Raw genomic sequence first — 6,647 nt, forward strand, 5'->3', positions numbered from 1 at the left:
ATGTTTTGAGTGTAAAAATGCATTACCCATAAGGCACCTGTTCTGATCTCCCCTACCTAAAACATAAGACACAAAACAGCACTTGGACCCCAGAGTTACAATGACCAGAAATAATTATAACAGGAATACACTTCCGTGGAGAAACGTGCCAATAAACATAGCAGGCTCATTTATTAATGTTTTCACTGAAGTTCTGTAGTATTCTTCAGATCCCAAAAACTGAAAACAGCTCATGGCATGGCTGACATTCCACCTTACGTGCAGCAGGAAGGCTCATTTCAGTACTGGTGTGTAGTTTTTATTCCAACACTAACAGCTCCTGATATTTTGCCTAAAAAATATCATTACCTGTAGCTCTGATGCTGGAGGGAAATAATTGATTGCCCTAATAGGAACCTCTCATGTTTGTAGAGAAATCGTACAGAAAAGTACAATCTGGGATTTTAAAAAACTGTTTCCATTTCTTTCTTTTTACTGAACATCGCCACTAATTATTGAAGATCTTTCTGAGCCGTCTCATCTGCCGACTACAATTATCGCACTCCGCGGTTAGCTAGAACATGTCGTGTTGATTCCGTTGCTTATAAACAACTGTTGTTTTTGCCCCCGGAGATCGGAAATTCTGGGGTGGTGGAAGGACTTCCATGCTTTCATTTGTGTGGTTAAAAAAGGAGAGCTAGCACATATAAGTCAGAAGGTGAACAGGTAAAACTCTACCTAGTCCCAGGAACATAATGTAAACTGTTAAAATGTTTGTATTTTTATATATAATATAATATAATATATAACCATTTAGATGAAAGAAAAAGACCCTCATAAAAACCCTGCCTAAAACAAACAAAATCTGTTAAATCGCCGTTTAACCATGAAGGCGTGAAGTAATGTAATAAGCAGGCTTGACTGACATTCCTTTCTCCAATGCTTCAAGTTTATACCTACAGAAGAAGTGCTGCTTCGGCTTTACGCAGGGGCTCAATCGGACATTGTTTTGATTATAGTAGGAATCAGATTGTCGTAAGATGTAGAGTGCTGGGATAACTTTAGCTCAGTTGTTATCTTTCGCCCTCCAGTTTGGAAGGACTTCAAGCGCGCAGTTTTGTTAAACGCGACGCGACAAGCGACGTAAGTTTTGTGATTGAGCAGGATAAAACTCATTCTAGATTTAACCAAAATTATGAGCACTCAGTTTAAATCAGATGGGGAGAAATTCTGGGGAAGATCATGTCGACATTGGACAATTAAAATTATTAATATTTTGTACATATTGTGCGCTCACAAGACCGGCATTAATCTATTTACAAAGCACACGGATTTGGGTACTTTGGACTCTAATATCTCATCATCTGTGCCACCTAAACATTAATAAATGTATATTTGTCCAAATCTAATTTTAGAGTAAGGGAGCGGGAAAAAAAAACATCAGAAGTGCACTTGTCCTGTTCTCCTAAAACCCACATTAACGGCTTTTCACAGAAGCTGAGCAAATAGATTATAGATTTGGCCTCGGAATGAAATGATGACGGGAGACACGGTTCGAGCCCGCACAAAAGCGGCAGTGGAGGTACTGATACGGAGAGGCCGGATGAGGGAGCAGGCTCAAGGATGAAGAGCTGCGAGGTGGCGAACAAGACGCGTCAGCGACATCTGGTGTTTAAAAATATGCATTTGGCCTTACGCGTCTGTAAGAGATGGAGAGCTGGAGAAAGATGGAGAAAGACAAAAGAGAAATAAAACCAAGCACGCATCCATGCATTTGATGCATCGGAAATACAGACCATTTTCAGTCAGGAACTAAGAGCATGAATTATATGCAGTGTCCTCCATCTTATGTCTTTACTGGCAGAAGAGGCCAAAGGTCAACTATGACAAGGTAGATCTGATGCAACCCTGGCCTGTCCTCAGCATTGCTGCCAAGTGCCGTGAAGCCAGCTATCAAGAGGAAGTCACCCATATCTGACAGAGGCTACTTTCAGCCAATCAGGTGACTACTGAAGCTTAATCGTTACCTGTAAAGCTTCACGCTCGACAGCTAGAGTTGTGTGTTTGTAAGTGTCTCCATATATAAGCATACCTGAATTTTACGAGTAATTATGACTAATGCACACTTCAACCTGTAGGCACAAATAACATGGAAGAGAGGAAAGGTGTGAGAGTGAGAAATGGATACCTAGACACGCGCCCACACACAGTGAGAGAGGGAGAGCTGTAGTCTGGTATGTGTGTTTCAAATGGCTGTGAATTTTTTTGTTTTTTTTTCTCTTTAACATACTCAGACTAACAACTAAAACGTTTTCATTTACACAGCTGCTTTATGTATTTATGTGTTCTAACTGCATTGTGTGCCTTATTCAATATAAACAAAGATGAGGAATGCGAAAAGTATAAGGCCTTTTTTTCCTTTTAAAACCACGTTGGACTCGGCCAAACAAGAAATACCTGAAAAAGCATTCCATAGTATTGTGGTACACTTAATTTGTAGATGTGCTGGGGCAGTTGTGCACATGCATGCTTACACACACCTGCACACGTTCTGTTTCACCATGTGAGCATGCTCTTTTTGTTACCCACACAAACACACATTCATACACACACAAGCAGAGACAGATAACTCGGCTCTCTCAGAAGATGTCTGTAGGAAAAAAGCCAGATCACAGGTGTGCGCAGACATGCATTTAGACACAAGAAACTGTCACACACAAATGCATATGTTTAATTATAGCAGGTGCTGCAAACATTTATTATAAAATGTCGATATTTAAAAAAAAAAGCTTAATCGTGCATTCTAACAAACACAGATACATTACTGTACTCTTATTTATGTGTGAGCGTGAGTGCTGTGCTTGTGTGTAAGAGCATGTTTTGAACCTGGTCTTTCTTCCGTGTGATTTGGCCCATCTCATGCTTGCCCACGAGTCACCTTGCACACTCATGATGAACACACATGATGTAGTTTGGCAGGAAGAGGCCACATCTCTTTACCCTCCGACAGTTCACATCACTAAATATCCTCCTCACTCCAGCTTAGAGGCAGTTACTCCAGTCCCATTCTGGAATGCATGATTAAAGGCAATTTTATTTCTTTCTTCTTTTCCTTTTAATCTGCTTATCGTATTTTTGCTACATTCCAAAACGGGACTGCAAAAGAATTCATTTGCCCTGAACCAAATTGCATGCATTGTATATAAGCTCATGTACAATAGAAGTGTTCAACCCTGTGAAATGCTCACTATCTGCCACTGTAACATGATCTCATGGACTGGAACATAAACATACACACGGAGTTAAACAGGGACTGACATAGGAGGGAGAGGGACAGGGATAGGGAGAGAGGGAGGGAGAGAGAGAGAGAGAGAGAGAGAGAGAGAGAGAGAGAGAGAGAGAGAGAGTAGTGGGACTGTGAGAAGAGTACCAGTTTACCTCACTGAGCTGACCTCACCTGCATCAAGAGTGACAGATCACTGTTTGGATCATGGTCAGATTAATTACATACCTGATCCAAGACAGTTGTTTAAAGGTATGTACAGCGCTTCAGCAAACATCCCTACATCACCATCAGCATGTAGACCCATACCTGGCCATGTGCTCCTGCTTAACCACTTCCTTCCCTAGCTCTGCGCTCAGAGTGCTTTTACAACTACTGTGTTTTCCTTTGTGGTTATATTGTCTGCTGTCATGTTCAGTTATCTCTTACTTTCCTTTTGTGCACCTTCTCCAGATTTAGGCTTTGAATTCTGTTCTTCCATCATCATCATCTTTATCTTCATCATCTATATGAGTGAAAAAGTTCAAAAGGAAATGGTGAAGCAAGGAATGCTTTCACTACTGGCTTATGTCAGTGGAACACCTGATAAGTAAGAGATAGAACTTCTTTGACCGCATGAGATGTTGTGGCAACAGGAACTGTTGCACATAGTTCAATAGTCTCATGGATTCAGTCTACCTCACTATTTCTACATCCTGACAATTAATATTGACTTGTGGCAGAGGGGGCCTAGACCTCCAGAAGCTCACCACCATCTCCTGGACAAAATGTATATATTTGTTTTTTGTTTTTTTCTATTTGGACCACCAGCTCCTGAACCTCCAGAAGCTCACCACCATCTCCCGGACCTACAGAAGCCCACCACCAGCTTCTTGGTTTTGTTGATATGTTGTTGTTGTTTTTTTACACCACTCAACAAAGTTATCAGTGTGCTTGTGGTAGAGGATAACATTCTCTAAATAGCTTAAATGTATTTGTCTTCTTATCTTACTCTCACTTTTGCAACCTTAATCTGTTTATCCTCCGACAGCTTTTTACCCTCCTTGTTGGCTATGGCTCCGATAAGTAGTGTCGCCAACACCAGGTTAGTCTAATGAGACTGGACTAGAGACAGACAGAAAAATACAATACATTTCAAGAATATTGTACACGATGATCCATAGGCCTGCCTGGGAGGGTTTGAAATGACTCAGACCTGGCTTCAGAGGGCATCATTAGGGCTGGCGAAGTATTGAGGATATAAACAACTAACAGAAGGGAATCAACTCTAACTGTGGCATTCTGGTGATGGAGGAGAGCTGTATGGCTGCATGTCTGTCTAAAACCAGCATACTTAATATGCTCTAAAAGATGTACATGTAATCAGAATACAGACATTGCAACATTTCATATAATGCAGCATAATGTACAACATAGGCAGTATTAGAACACAGCCTACCATTTCACCAAACCACCACCAATGTAGCAATGTGTCTTGCAATTTATATACGCCTCAGTGCAAACTTGTTATAGACAGCAAAGCAAAACCAATAAGACAAGAACAGACAGCATTTGGGCCTCCTAAAATGAAGGAAAACAAGCACACCATGGTGTTGGTCTCTCACAGGCCAGCACACAATTATGTACAAACACACGTCACAGAACTTGGGCTTCTTGTAGTGGGTTTTAAACTTGTCAGGCTCGACAGTCTCAGGTGCAGGGGGTCCTCTTTCTTCTCCTTACACACACACACACACAGATGTGGAGGCTTGACACATTCCTCTGACACTTGCGTCAATGTGATGAAAACCGGGTCCCACACATGCAGCATTACCACCGTATTGTGTTAACACAAAGGTGCTCATTATTGGACAAAGTCTGGCTGCTTAGTTGTCTTAAGGGGAAAGGAGAAACGTGGAGACAAAACATCTAGCAATAATGTGAGGGAGTTCCCGCAGTGTGAACAGACAGCTCTACAGTTTCATCCTGTAGGAGAAGAGCTAGGCCCAGCACTAAAGGATTCATGACAACACCTCTTATACCACTTGGTATCAGTGAAAACTTTCATATCTTCTTCACATCCAAGCGGTGTGTTTGGAATTGGGTGGCAGGACATTTAAGGACATCAACAGGATCTTTATATTTGACATGTTTCTTTCTGACACCTAACTTGTCAGGGGGCAGGGGTGTGTCTGGACTCAACAGCTCTCAACAGGAACATTGCTGTAATACTGATGCTCGGCCTAATCCCCAGAATCCCTCAGGACTGTCCGATGTCTGAAGGTGCTGCTGCGCGCAGTGGGTGAGCCATTATGCCTCCCAGTGCTCGAGCAGGCACTGCCTGATGCTTCCTCACACCCTCCTCATCAGATACAGCATGCATCTAAAGCACACACCACACGGGTCTCAGAATGCCTAACTGCGACCAGTAACACTCTCACCAGAGATTACAGGAACTTGGCATGGCTCCTATATTCCTATTCATACATATTTAACAGCAAAGAGAACAACCAATCAGATACAACCAGTTGCCTCCTCATTGCGGCTTCGGGAGCAAGCGGCATTCCATTAAGCACGGAAGGTTCTAACTATATGAGCTGACATCGTGGAAGAGGAATTGGCCTGTGGGGCTCTGTGGGAGTTTTGTGTGTGAGGTTAGAGACATAGCGGAGCATCAGGGACCAAAAGCACAGTGCATTCTCCTCCTTTGTGGTATCAGATGTGCGAGGGAGGTGGTGGAAGACCAGGGAGTCCTTGGCCGCTGAGGCCAAGTGAACAACACAAGTGGAACATGTTATTGCGTAGAGTGGAGGCTTAACTCAAGAGCTGGATTTACATATAGCACTGAAGGGGTGTCGATTTATGGTCTGGCTTTAACAACCTCCTTTAAAAAGAGTAAAATGGCAGGACTCAAAAGTCTCATACTGGGTCATAGGTTATTGTGGAGGAGCAGCAGAACTTTTTTTTTTATATATAGCACCAATAGAGGGTGCTATAGGCATAAAAACTAAGTAAGATGGATTTATCATGTAAGGTATATGATGTAACTATGTTTCAAATTACATTTAGCTCAAATGTGCAGTTTCATTTTAAATCTTACTAATAAGATACATGGTATGTTTAGAACACTGCTTGAAACTAGGCATACTTCATGAGATTGGAAATTACCAAAATTCTTCTTAAAACATTCATAATTTGACTAACACCTGGCAAATGTTAAACATCGCAAAGAAACACTTGAAATATGTGTAATAGATTCTGTTCAATTTTACCAAACAATGATTGAATTCAGTTCAGATTTTGAGGCAATCTCCTTTGGCTTTATTCTTGGACTTGGAACTACAAGTCCCAGAATAAGAACACCACACTACAATCACCTCATTTCATTTTCCACATAATTAAATTT

Source organism: Electrophorus electricus, chromosome 3 (assembly GCF_013358815.1).
Source record: "Electrophorus electricus isolate fEleEle1 chromosome 3, fEleEle1.pri, whole genome shotgun sequence".
Taxonomy (NCBI): Eukaryota; Metazoa; Chordata; class Actinopteri; order Gymnotiformes; family Gymnotidae; genus Electrophorus; species Electrophorus electricus.